The sequence below is a fragment of the Pholcus phalangioides genome, unplaced genomic scaffold, assembly GCF_987345545.1.
Source record: "Pholcus phalangioides strain wild (caught in Gottingen) unplaced genomic scaffold, Ppha-v1.0 ptg000001l_1, whole genome shotgun sequence".
Lineage (NCBI taxonomy): Eukaryota > Metazoa > Arthropoda > Arachnida > Araneae > Pholcidae > Pholcus > Pholcus phalangioides.
Window position 1 is genome coordinate 20,571,204 of NW_028301594.1, and position 15,097 is coordinate 20,586,300.

General features: G+C 35.8%; 1 long non-coding RNA gene across 1 annotated transcript in view; it reads left to right on the forward strand.

Annotated features, from left to right (window-relative positions):
• LOC149090041 (uncharacterized) overlaps positions 1–15,097 on the forward strand; it is a 155,372-nt gene continuing 140,275 nt past the window's right edge. Inside the window, exon 1 of the long non-coding RNA XR_016192673.1 lies at positions 1–78. This is a non-coding gene — a long non-coding RNA (uncharacterized LOC149090041). The remainder of the gene's footprint in view (positions 79–15,097) is intronic.

The window sequence follows — 15,097 nt, forward strand, 5'->3', positions numbered from 1 at the left end:
GCACCTTGGGATACGGTAGAAGTGAGACGCGTTTCGCACAGGTTCTCATCAAACAAAATCCTTGTGTTACAAAAAAAGGTAAGCGCTATCCATTATTTAATTTTGCTGCCATAAAAATTAATTTAATCATTAAAATAATGGAACATAATTTGATTATTTGTTGAGATTTTGTAACATTCTTTAAGAGTTGATTTGAATGTATTTTTGAAAATTCGTTGTCCGTCGCAGATTAAATTCGATTCCCTAATTTTTAATGCTCAATCATTTTTTGTGTCAATGCAAATGAGGTATAACATTCCTTTCCTATACCCTTGTTACACTGCGTAAGGGTAATGTGCTAAGTCAGAAGTTATTAACCAGGGGACCTTGGAGAGGTTTCAGATGTTCGTGAGCTTGGAGAAAACTATATCTTGCTGTTTTTGCATTGTTATATGCTTCATATTATCTGTCAAAGGGGTCCGGGGCCTTCATTCTAGTGGCAAAGGAGGTACGTGGAACACAAAGGGTCAAGAAAACCCTCTTTACGAAAATCACACCATGGACTTATTTAAACTGAAAATTATTGATCTAAGGAACGAAGATTTGTGTGTGTGTACTTATTTCCTTTATTTACATTTTACAATCATGGCTACCCCAAGAGTGGGGCTGACAGGGCTCCAGCTCTGGAGCCCGGGAAAGTTACCATCATTTTTAGTTTTTCCATGCTATCGATTCACTATAGAAGAGCCCGTGAAAAGTCTGGCTTTGGGGCACCACTCTAAAGGTCTCAGTCCTGTCTATAAGTCAATATAGTCAGTAAAGTTTTATCAGGTCATATAGAGAGAGCAGCGTTTCTCAACCTTTCCGAACCCAAAAACCAGTAAAATACCGGAAACAATTGTTGTGGTGACTTGATCATCAACTTACTATATCTATGCTGTTTCCAACTATGGGGATATAATATCCACATCATACAATATTAAAAATTTTAATCAAATAAAATTAAATTCTCAAATCTGCTTGCATACCCACCTACCTCATCTTCACGGATTACTTCTGGTCCGCGGACCATAGCTTGAGAATTCCTGATATAGAGTGACATAATCCCCTATAAAGAGGTGACCTTATAGAGATGTTTCGCTGTAATTAGATATTTCTCATATATGTATTCAAGAGACAAAACGTGATTTGTGTGTGTTCAAAAGTATCAATACAAGGAACAAAATATTTTCCTTACAAAAAATCGGAATTTTTCACTTTTCGTATAAATTATTTATATTTCCTTATTCATACACTGTATACAGTGGATCCCGCTTATAACGTTTTGCAAAAAAAAAAGCAGTCCTCAAAAAACGTTGTAAGGCGGGAAAACGCTTTAAACGGGAAATATTAATGAGAATTAGAGTTAAGACTACAAAAATGAGTTGTATAAAGCGGGGGAAACGTTCTTAGTGGGAATGTTATAAGCGGGATCTACTGTATTTCTTTTAAAAGAAGTCATTATATATATTTATTTATTCTTTGTACATATCATATTTTATCTTTTCTTTGTTATACTTTGTGGTGGACGGATGTCAGGGTATATCCATAGTTGTTTTCATAACCAGCCTATCTATCGATGATTATGACAGAGTATTTCAGATTCTAAACATAGATTGTACGGGAAAAAAAAGCCTTCTCGGTAAAATGATTTCAAATTTCGCCAATCATCATTGTTAACGTTACTTAAAACACGTGCTTCAAGTATGATACTAGCACAAAACTATGCTCGGTCCGAAAAAAGAAAAAAAAATTGTTGCATCGCATCAGTGGAAACTTGACTGTGGATGATGATGATGATAGTGGTGATGGTGCCTCTCTCTCTCTCTTGGTGCGCAAGTGCTTCGAACCACGATACAGGTAGGTTTCAATCATTTTCGATCGCATTTATAACACATGTCACGTGCACCATTACTGAATAAGAAATGCTGAATCTAGTTATTTTATGCAGATAACTCTATGTTGTTCGACTTGTATTGTGTAGCTTTTTTTTTTTTTTATCTATTTTTCTATATATACCTTTTATGTGTTGTAATGTAAATTATTGGTGCTAGCCCCCCCCCCCCCCTATTCTCTTCGCTCACATGCGATGATATCACGTTCCTTCTTTTTTACTGTGACTGGCTTTATTTGTACTTTATGCTGATCTTACCATCTGTGTCACCAAAGGCAATCAGCTACGGTGAGAGAATTTGGCCTTGTCATTGTGGACGTGAAAGCAATTGTAATTGCTGCTTTTTAATATTGATGCGATATTTCAGAGGAGGAGTTGTGTGTGTGTGTGTTTGTTTCTTTTCTTCTTTTTTTTTACGTTATTATTCTTTCACTGGTTGCTTTTTGTGGTTGGTATCGTGTGAGCTGCAAACTCTCATGTTTTTTGTATGATTTCCATGTTGTTTCCATCAAATTATGAGGCACATTCAAGGGCTTTTCGAGATTAAAATCCAACACCATATTTTACTCTAACGTGTTGTTATCGGAATTGATGTTCATTCTGTGTGAGCTTTGCTGTGTAAACGGGAAAAGAAATGGATATTATACGCGTATTTCGATCCTTCGTGGTTTTACATTTTCAAAGTTCTCTTTCGATTTCGTTACTTCCATTGTCTAGAGTTACTTTCTATTAATTTTGTATCGTTAGTCAAGATTTTTCGTCTAGACTCTAGAGTGATGCATAATATTGTCGATTGAATAAGTGACCAAAACATCGAATGCAAATTCGTTCATGGTACCCAGCTCAAACTTTCTCTAGGTGCGTGGTTCTCAACCCTCGAAAGCCCCCCGGCCTGGCTGATCTCTTATTTGTGATTGGAAGGCCCAGTCATACGCACGACTAATGGGAAATAAATGGGTGAAAATGAAACGGTTATAACCATTCACGGCCCAATTTGACTGATGTCAGGGTCCGGTGGTTGGGAAACACTGCTCTAAGTCACCCTTTTGGTACTCCACATGCTTGCAGACTGTTTTGGTCCTCCACATGCTTGCACACTGTTTTGGTCCTCCATATGCTTGCACACTGTTTTGGTCATTCACATGCTGGCACATTGATTTGGTCATTCACATGTTTACACAGGTCACTCGGTCACTCCCGCGCTCGCACACACTCTCTGGCCTGGTCCCTCGTTTTCTAGGTCACTCTTTTGATCATTCACTTTGCTTGCACGCGTTCTAGGTCACTCTTTCATTTGCATATCTGTAGTATGATTGCCTTATTCGTCTAATTAAGAATCTTTCAGAGTCGTAGTTCCTATATGTAATATGAAACTATTGACTATTCGGAGATTGAATAAAATTTCTTACTGTAACTGAACTTGCTCTCTGCCATTATGACAATATTTATAGGACTGATTCTTGATACATGTATAAAAAAATAAATCAAGATTTTGGTGTTTGGTGGTTTGAATACGACTGCCGCTGAATCTTGAAGACTGATTTTTAATGGTTTTTCTTAGCTGAGAAATCTTACTTTCAAAGAAAAGTGTTTTCAATGTCTCATCATTAATGTTCGACATGAAAACTTTCCAAATGTTTAGCATTAGAATTCCAACATGAGCACTTTTTGAAATTTCGTGGATGTGTAAGCCGAATGTATGTTATTGATTTTTTCCAACTTGATACTTGATTTTCTCCTTTCTACATCAGGCAGATTCAACCTGTTACTCGCGAGCATCTCTCTTCTATCAAACCACGCAACTGCAGCGGCCTCATTATAGTGATCTGAATATGAACATATGCAGGCACAGTTGCGTACCCAGGATTTGATGGTGTCAATTTTTTTTCTTCAAATAAGGAGGAGGTTGTTTTTTACTGCAAACAAAACCATCAGCCTCGCACCCCTTACCCTTTGCGTACGGCATTGAACGTGTGTCAAAGTTGGAATGTGGTTCTCTTTCCTGATTCTTGGTATGACTGGTGCTAAGGACTCGGAAACGCTACAATATTCATGTTCTACGTCGAAATCATCCAATTTTATTTCTACCATTCCCCCCCCTCCCGCAGAAAAAATAGTCTCAGTGCTTAAATTCGAGCATTTATCATCTTCACTTCAAAATACGGAAGGCAGATGTCAGCTCCAGCGAGAACACGAAACAGGCACAAATCCGACTACATCAATACGTAAGGGCCACGCAAAAAACATACACACGCACAACACTTTCTGACATGTCCGATTCGTTAGAAATTCGGCAGAGAATGTAAACGAGGTGCATGTACGGTTAAACAAAATAGTAGTGGACTCAGTGCCTCTCATTCTTATGCTAATTGACAGGATCCTATATTGTACCTATGGTGTCTACCATTCTCCATGGTCCTTTCCATATCCCCCCCCCCCCACCCCGCTCAGGGTACTATATTGGGTAGCGGCGAGCTTGGGATATTTATTTCTGAGCCTATTTATCCCTTGAAGTGGTTCTTTTATAAGTGAAAATATCTACTAAATTATTCTAGGGAGCCACGAAGGAACCACGATTTGGGCAAGGGAGCCGCGGATGACAACCACTGAACATTGAAGGACCGGACGCACCCCGCTTCCCATCTCAAGGAGATATCAAAGCGTTCCCGAAAGATGGGTGCATCCGGAATTTTATTAAATAAAATTCCGGATGCACCCATGCCCGACACTGTAGCTTTAGTTCTTTTTGAGATTTTTCTGGTGTAGCGAATTAACGCTGTCTAGGGCAAGGAAGCAAGGTGGCGGAAGTTTGGGAATCATTGGGTTAAATTTACTATTAAAATAGTGCCCATCACAGTAGGGCCGTAATTAGGATTTTTGCCACCGGGGGTAAAGATGATTCAGCCACCCGGGGCAATATTATTTTGCCGCTCCCACAACTTTAAAATTAGGTCATTTTGTAATGGTGCTCTTTGTTCCCACTTAAAACGGCCGCCCGAAGGCAGTTGCCCCCTGCCATCAGTCCGTTCGGAGGCTTCTGTTGTGTCTCCTGAGAAGATGCAAGCGAAAATACTGCCAAAAGGTTCTCCTGCCAAAAATATTGGCCCAAATGTTCGACTTCAGACTATCGTAAGCCTCATAGTTATACAGTATTTGTCGGGAGAAATAAAAATTCGATTACGTTCCCAAGGATTTCCCATCAGATTAGAAAAATGCGGTACGAAATAAAATATACAAAAATGCCTAATTTGAGGGTAAGGTATTGGAAATAAGAGAAGGAAAGAAAAATTCACGTTCAAATGATGGAATAACGTGATAAAGTGTCACTAAACAAAACGATTCAAAATAACCATTTTGTTTGTTTTTATTTTGCCGTGGGAGAGGAAAAAGGGTTAGCCTGGTTTTTACCTCATTACCCCTTTCATTTCGTTCTCAAGGTTTCATTGAGTTACAGGGCGTATAAATTCTGCGGAGGGGGGGGGGAACGGAAGTAACCACCAGTTCTTTTCCTCAATTTTTGCCTCATGGCAACAGGTAACCCCCCCCCCCCCCATCCCCACGAGGAGGTAATTGTCAGGTACATCTTGTGGATTCATCATGATCATCGACAACATCCAGTAGTACCGTGACGTAAGAAAAGTAATGACGTCACATTTCTCCTTTCCCCCCCCCCTTCCTACCACCACCACCATCAAGGTGACATTCAGCTCCTTGGGAAAATACGGAGGGTTTTTTTTAAGGTGTACAGTGTGTATAAGTTTTCATAATAATAATTCCCCCCCCCCCTACATCTTTTACCCTTTTTTACGCATATTTTTTTTTGTAGGGCAAGGTTGAACATGTCTTAGAACTCCTCACCCCCCCCCCCCGCTCCCATCAACCACACGCAGCCCCGGTACAATCGGTATTGTGAGAGTAACGGGATTTTGTACTTCCTGTATTAAACTTTCTTGCTTTTTCCTCCCTTAGGGATTTTACGGTAGGGATTTTTTTTCCCCCCACCGATTTTCGGTACGTCAACCAGTTGTTCAGAGCTTTTTTTTTTGTTTTATTCAGGTACTTTTGTCAGGATTTTTTCCCCCCTTCCGAATACAAAAAAAAAAAGTACAGGAGGGTGGGAAGAATATTTTTACCTTCAAGGTCGAAGAATTTAAGCAGGAAATGTTTTATTTACAATATTTAAATCCGTTACGATTTTTTTTTCTAATATTATTTTGAATATTATAAATAACCAACTACTAATACAGTGTATAGCAGCATTTCTCAACCTTTCTGGGCCCAAGGACCAGTAAAATGTCTGAAACAATTCGACAGGACACTTGTGCCCCGTATAACGGGACATTCCCTTATTTTTAGTTGTTTTGAATTTTTACTATACATTTGTCCCTTTTTTTTAACGATGCGTATATATTTGAATTTTTAATAATTACCAAAGTCGTTATGCACACACAGCGTTTTCATAATATAAACTTTATTATGGTAATCATGGCAAAAATTATAAACATTCATCTCACGTATTTGTCAGGCTTTAAGCTTTTCCCGCAATTTTAATTACGATCGGTGATTGCGCCTACTTTTGGCAATGTTTTTTTGATGGAAATTTCAGTGTCCCGTATTTTACAGGTTATTATTTAAGATCGCAATTTACCGTACTTTTCTCGGTGAAATATGATCATCACTTCGAAGAGTAAATGTGGCCCGTTAAAAAGTCTCGCCACAGAGAGCAACAGGCGTACAACGATACAGTTATTCAATCATTACACTTCACGCATAGTTAACAAAACTGATGGCAGATGGCGGCACTACACACAACAAACATTACACAGAAACAAAACTTCACGTCAGGTTCATAACACGTAAACGCATATTCCAGCTTGTGCCAATTTGTTAGAGGTTCCGTAGAGGAATATAGACGAGGGCATGTGTGTGCGGTTTAGTAGTAGGGTCATCACGATCATTTGGATATTTTTTTCGGGAAATACGCTTGCTGTGTGCATTTTTGTTAACTGCGATTTGTAGCGTCCTTTTAGTTCCACACGCCTTCCGAATTTTTAGCAGTAATTAGCAAATTGCAGTTAAAGCAATAAATTACAATTTTTTGGAAAATTTTAGTGACATCCCGCGTTTACTTTCCTACATTTTCCTTTATGATATATGGTGACCCTAAGTATGAAGGTATAGTGATATTTGAACCCATATGGATATTACTGATATCAATTACAACGGGTGAATAATTTAATAAAGTCTGCCTGGTTGAGACTAAGGTCTGCCCTAAAGTGCAGAGGTTGAGAAACGCTGCAGGAGGCCTATAAGATTTTTTCAACTTGGTACTGTGTGAATGTGTATGGTACAGATTCCATTGTTTATGAGATTTAATGCCTCAAAACTCAAATTTAACGAGCTTGCAGGGACTAAATTTACAGTCCGTTTTATTTATAAAAATACATACAAATACAACACCACAAATGGCAAAATGCCCAACGAGGTATCTGAGAAATTGAGAATTTGCAATATCAGATCTGATTGGAAAAAAATATTTGATATCTCATAAAAAATGTTGAAAAAGTATTTAGCCATTAATTAAAAGACATAATTTTTTAGGATCGGTTCAAATTACATTAATTAATATGTATTCATAATTTGAGGAAATAATTACCGAGTCGGGTCGCGATTGCAATTCTTATCATGTCTTTCCGTTCTTTCTTACTTTCAACATACGATAATACTGTAATTACACAGACATAGGCGTACGCAGAGTTTTCTCAAGGGGGGTTAAATTTTTTTTCTTCTAAGGTGGGGGAAGGGGGGGCGGAATTTACGTTTTTTCCTGCAAAATAACACTATAATCTCGGCTTGAGGGGGGAGGGGTTAGACCCCCCCCCCCCTCCTTGCTTAAGCCAATGTACACAGTACAATAAATCATATCAATAAATTAACGCAAAGATACCAAAACGTTTTACACTCGCATCGGCTTTAGTAATGGGATTTAGAATTTTAAATACCACTTGGTACAGTTTCTTGGTCATGAGGCAGTTCTTTGGCACATTGATTGGGAATCATTGAGATTATTTCTGATGCGCGGGCCTCTCTCTGAATTTTAACACGCTGACCAAACTTTTTAACACTCTCCGTTGTTACGAGACACCGCCATTATGTTCCTGCAAAATATTGTTTGGCTGTCTTATTTTCGTGGAACTGTTCAGTTTGTCACTCTTTTCAGTTATATTTTTTTTAGTCACAAACACAAATAATTTAAATAATTCAATATAGTCATCACATAGTTATTATTTTAAGAGTATCTACTACTATATTAAATATAGGTTTGTCAGCTGACAAGCCAATGCCAATTCATAAGATAAGAATTGTTGGGGAGAACTTCTTTGATTAAAAAATTGAATATATATAATTTCTTTAATTTTCGAAAAGCGTTCGCGTGCCACTTGTGACCACGCCTGTCCTAATATAATAATATGACTTACCCCCCCCCCCTCCAAAGTCCTCACGGTGCCTTTTTCTAATCACAGGTTCAGCTTTTAGAAACCATTGATTAGGCCTTTTGCTGCAGTTATAGTAGTTCAGACATTCACCCTAAAATACAAACCTTCCTCAAAATAGTATGCTGTATCCTATAGCTTATTCATCGGTATGAGATAAACAAAAATGGAATATGACCTCTTCAATGCCACAAAAGAGAATTCCCATAGCAAAATCAGGAATTAAAAATATCTCCACTATATTAGTGCCACCAAGACTCTTCGGTGAAAAACATTCAATTGCTGTGACACACTGGCTAGGAGTCATAGCCTTACTACTATATCGAATGTAATTTTATCTCCAAAATATGTGGCGGCACCTTTCATTGAGTGCCGTGGTACACCCTTTGGGAATCTCTGCCATAACACTTATAAAGGTTAATTAGGCTACTCGATTTCGCAAAGGAAAAACATTTTCTTAAAAGAATAAAAAAGCCTACTCTCCACGGAGATGAAAACTGCGGTTTTCCCACCTTTCTTCATTGATCACAAAATAAATTCGAAATATTAACACGCTATAACGAAATTCAGATAACGTACCGATAGTAAATTTCAGCTCATCAATCAATCTTTATTGTTCTGGGCTACATATTCCGTTACAAAGAAACAATTATAAGTGAACAATTATTTTTTGCACAGTAAAATTGAAAACAATAAATATCGGGATAAAAAAAAATCCTTATTAATTACTGTTTTCAATGATTGATCATTGAAAATAGATAACTAACGAAAATTTAGACTATATGAAAAAAATTACTCAAAAAAATATTTTTAAAATAAAAAATAAGACAAAATAGCCGGGAAAAAACCCAGAAAATTAGAGGGATTTTTCATTTGTGTGAAATTTCTATTTTTTAAATGTGCATTTAGTATCAAAATATTTTCATATCTATAAATGGAAAAATAAGAAATATATTACAGCAGTTTTTATTACATTTATCCTTTCAGATTTTTTAATATTTATAAAAAATCATCAGCAATCTTCTTTTCAATTTAAAAATTATCTTTAATTTAGTGTTTCGAATCGCGTTACTTTTATCTTTCTCTTTGAATTTACAAAAAGAAATAAGGGGTTATTTTTTCTAAATTTTTAGAAAAATTCGCGGAAATTTATCATTTGTTTTTTCTAAATTCATGAAAAATTTATTCAATTTTTTGGTTTTTTTCGACTTTTTATGTCACTCTTTCTTCCATCAAAACTTACAGAATTTTCTCCATTGAGAACAACAGAAATGAAAAAATAAATAAATAACAAAAATTCGCAGTACAAACATATCTATTGTGATGCAGTGAAGTGTTTTCCATTGTGAAGCATAAGTGTGTGAATATTAAAAAAAATTACAAACGGGACGCTCACGCATTTAAAAAAAAAAATCATATCTCTACCTGTGAAGGTAGAAAAGAACGAACAACGCCACGTCAACTTAACTTTCGAGTTGTTTGAAAGAGGGAGCGGGAGCGGAGAGACCAGGAAATTATCTTTAGGAAAATGCAAGTCCTGTACAGAAATTTTTTCTCTTTTTTTCATTATTATTATTATTTTCACGGCCGGAGCATCATTAATTTGTGTCGCAGCTATTTCGCCCGCTCACTTTTGCGCGCGCACATGCACACACACGCACACCTTTTACATGACTACAACCTTTGGAGATGGCGACATAGATGGCAATTACTCGCGCTAGTGTCGCTATTCGCGCCTACGAGAAACACTTTTATCACTTTTTTTTTTAATGTTCCCTTCTCCCGTGCTTACTCTTTTCCCGTTAATTAGGACGAGGGGATAATCACAGAAGGAATGGTGTTGTACATTCCGCTATCGTTCATTATGTTCAACGAGGTTAATTAATGATAAGAGACTATAAAAGTGGTTCGGGGGAGGGGGGGGGGAGAGTATGGGTTGCAACATGTGTTCTCTCTTTATTGTTTTTTTTTTGAAAAACCGCCAGAAATAAAAAATAAAACAACAATCTTTTCCCTCGTACCCTCACTATGAAAGTGTTAATGTTGTTCTTTTATTTCATCTCGTACATCAATACGGATACTACTCTCATTGTTGTTATTTTTTTTCTCCTCTTCATTGTCATCACACTTTAATTAAGTTCTATTAATTTGTAAAGTGTGCTAATTGCATGCTTAGTTTTTTTTTTTGTTGTCTTTGTTTGCACTTCATTCAAATCTCCACACATTTCTTTTATTGTTATTTGTTTACTAATATTTTAAATTTGATGTTTGTTATAGTAAAACAGAAAATTGTTTTAACTTTTTTGTTGCTTGAATTTTTTTTTTTACTAATACTTGAATCACTAAAATTATTGATTACTTACCTGATTTCTTGGTGTAGAGAAAGTTATGTTGCATGTTAACTAGCTTTGTATAGGACTACTTGTTGACTCATTCATACTTAATCAGAAAATACCTGGGGGGAGCAGTCAAATATTTTGATATATAAGTCCGGGATTGCACTATAAAAGTTCAATAAAAATATCTTTTGCAAAACTTTTACAAAAACAACCAATAAGCCTATTGGTTACATTCGATGATGCGTTTATTGGTTGTGCTTTCAAGTTTTATAAAAGAACTTCCCTAAAACTTGCGTGATGTTAAGTGAAATTTTGAGAAATGAAACCGTTGATTTGGGCAGTAATTCTCAATAATTTTGAGTCATGGTTAAAAATGTAGTAGGGACCTAAATACATTTTTTATGGAAATTATCCTATAAAAGCTGCCTAAAATCATCAATAATTTTTTTGGTCGTATCGATTGCCAGCTCTTATTTTAGATGTATACGAAGAAAAACAAAAGATCTCCGCAGAGAAATTTAAAAATAAATAAATTAATGTCGTAAAAACAAAAATATGGGGGCCCATATATATATACTGTATATAACTAGTTATTCATCTAGCTGCTGCTAGTACAAGTCCGCCTACGAATGATTTAATCGCCTTACGTCATGGCTCGAGAAATCAACCCTCTCTTCTCTTTCCCAACTTCCTCCACAAGTTGAAATCCTCGCTCCCTCTCGTAAATAATAATGTTCTACAGTTTACACGTACCTTCCGGTTTCCAGCTGAAGTCTATTAGCCACATCATTTTTTCCCCCCTTGTTTGCCAAAAGCAAAAAAAAACAAAAAAAAAGAAAAGTTGACTTTGGACAGAGCCAAAATGGTTTTTGCCCTGGAATCGGAGGCGCCGATGCTCGAGGCCTATGTACTGTAAGCTTGGGCTCGTTTCCAACTGACCGGGTTTAGATCCTTCCAGTGTGTATTATCGTGGTTTATAGATTCATATTAAAATTAACTCTTTCCCAATCATATCTCAATAGATTCTGTCCGAAAAGAGGCGGGGAAGGGATCGGATCAGGGATGGACAAATCCCAGGCGCCGGGTCACCATGGCGACTAAAAAATTGTTATTGGTGCAGTAATTTTCTTTGTGTAGCTAATTAATTGCAGCCTGAGTGCACCACAAAATGTTTGGAATTTATAGCCGCATATTTGCCAATATGTATGAAAGAGGGGTCACTATGCCCGGAAAAAGTCAAAAGAAGCATTATTTTTTACCTTTCTCTCCTGGTAGAAAATTTTTTGGTGCCTAAAATTTTTTTCTGACGCTTAGATTTCTTTGGGATTTATCCAGCCCCTGGATTAAAACAGTTTGTTTGCTACTGAAGCCTTTCAAATATTGTTCAGCCTGGTATCGGAATGTTCAGTAGGCCTATCTGAGTGGGTTGGCGATTTACTTCACTGATATTTTGGTGAGTATTTTGATGTCTATTTTTGAATGAGAAATAGTAAAACCTGGAAGAGGGAACATGACTATATCAGCGGTTCTCAACCTGTACTCCGCGGAGCCCCTTGGGGGTCCGTGTGCATTTCCCAGGAGCTCACTGCCACTCGACGGAAATAAAATAGCTCAGTAAATTAAATAAAAAAGAGACATATACGGGACTCTGCTAAAAAAATTATATAGTTCAAAGGACAAGTCAAAAGTTTAAGAACCGCTAGTTTGGAGCCTACGTATTTACACCAACGCGAGGAAGTACACATATACAGAATGTTTCTGTGGGAGGATACCGGAAGAAAGGGGTCTGCTGTAGGGACGGCCCCCTTTTTGTGTAGCGTACTGTATACAGATCCGTACTCCTCCCCTTATTATAGGGCGGTCCTAGATATTTTTCCCCCTCCAAGTTGTGGATTAGCAGTTTTTGCCATGGGTTGTTTTTTTTTGTCAATTTCTTCAATATAAATACGGAAATACGGAATACGGAAATGACCTTCCATTTTCACTAGGCATATTTGTTTTTATTTTGAAAGGTGTTGAAGAAGTATTTATGGCATTATATTGGCGATACGTTCATTAAACTTTGCATATAAACCTAGAAGTCGTACACAATAACGAGCCTACAACCAGTAGCTGTTTTGATATGAAATTTATTACAATCAAAAACTTTACCGCATTTTTATCCACGTGATTACGACTTTTTTTTCTCCAAATTGGTGATACGTGTATTAAGCAAAACTTAGAAATGGATATCATTCACTTGATCAATGCAATCATTTTATATTGACAAATACAGTCGAATCCCGTTATAACGAACTCCAAGAGACCGGAGAAATCACTTCGCTACAACGAAATTTCGTTATAAAGGAATTTCAGGTATTTGCATTCCGCTATAACGGTATTCGTTAAAACGGGATCCGACTGTAATACCCACTCTTGAAAGTCTCTTTTAAAATTAATTAATACTATTTTTGGGGGGGGGAGTGTGTATTCTGTGTGTGTGTGTTCGTGTTGATTTATTTACATTGTGATTGAATTTATTGGGTAGAAAATGTTTGCGGCAAAAAAAAGATTTTCCTGTATGATAATATACAAGAATTTGAATTTGGGTTCAAATTTACAGTATAATTTATAATTTAATTTGAATTTACATTATGTCTTCCTTCATTTAAAAAAAAATTAAATTCTCTCTGAATTTCCTCAAATCAAACAGCAAAATTGAAATTTTGAAGCTTATAATACGAGTGAATCATGGAGTTGACGTGAAATGCCGCCAGATGGCGTAACATTATATTTCCTTATTATCGAGAGAAATGGTTTTTTTTTCCTCCTATACGTTTGTGCTCATACTGTACTTTTCTTTTCCTTCTAATTTACTGCGAATACCAATTCATATTATTGTGTTTGTTCGGTTTGACATCTGTCGGACATCATACATTTAAATTTAGGTTGAAATTAAATTGTTTGTTTTTTGTACTGCCATTTGAATGCGGCAATAATGCTCGTATGTTTATGAATTTTTTTTTTGTCTTATACCAATTTTGTATAAGTGTATATATTGGTGGAATACGTGTTATGTACAATATCATCAATTTTATTTGTTTCAAAAATTCATCGAGACGACTTCTGTTGATAATGACTGAATCTTTCTGTTGGTAATGACTAAATCTTTTTTTTTCAATAATCAATCATTCAAAAGGCTTCAACGTATCAATGTAACAAACACTAAATTGTTATTTATATGCTTTATTCTTGCAGTTAAATTCAGACAAATGTAATTATTCTCATCTTTTTTTCCTTTTTTTGATGGAAAAGACAAAGTTCACAGATATACGGTTGCTCCATCTCTACTTAGATTTTTATTCCAAACATTGAATTTTGTGTTTGTGTACATCCAATGGAATCTCCCTCTCTGTCTCTCTCTCTCACGTTGGAGTGGCCCCGTAAAAGGCTCAGTACAAGATTTTTGCCGGAGGCCATTTTACTTGAGTAAATTGATTTTCCAGGTGAATCTACAGTGCGAAAATCTAAAAACAATGAAGTTTATACCTCAGGCAAAAAAACAGGCCTGTAAGTCTCCAAGCCCTTTTGTGGAGAAGAGGCCATCTGCATCTTTCCAATTTAGGAAAAGATTATATGTTATTTTTAGATTAAAGTATTATATTAAGTCGGTGAATAGACTACTTTATCGTTGAATTCACGACTGGGTATAAAGCAAAATTGATTTTGCAAATTTCATTTATATAAGTATTTAAATATTTATATTCAAAAATTTGATTTTTGTTTAGCCCACCTGGGCCCACTTTAAAGCTACGCTAGGTCTTGACAACAAAAAAAATTTCGCATTCAGATCAGTGATTATTTTTTTTCAAAATATTCCTCAAAGAATTAATTCTTTTATGAATTTAAAAAAAAAATTGATTATATAGATGTTAGAGTGGTCGAAGAAAAAATAGTAGTCACTGTCAATTTCCTACAACAATAGGATATATCATAGTTGTTGATAACAATTAATTAATTTTCCCCTCAGTGATTCCAATATGAAAATACATGTTGAAAAATATGGAGACTGAAATTCATTAGATGCATTTACTCAATATTCTTTTTTAATGCTCAGTTTTTCATAACAATCAAAAATATATAACCTTACTAATTAAATTTTAAAAATCATTTCTTCAAAAAAAAAAAAATTCACATTTCAAATTTTTAAATTTGTTGTTCAACTTATAAGAATCTTAATTTGAAAAAGAAATAGAAATAATAAATACTATACATAAATATATCTAATCAATAAATACATGTATAAATAATTTCAAAATATTTATTAAAAAAATTTTAAATGAGTTCATGGCATAAATGTATCCAGTAGGAGC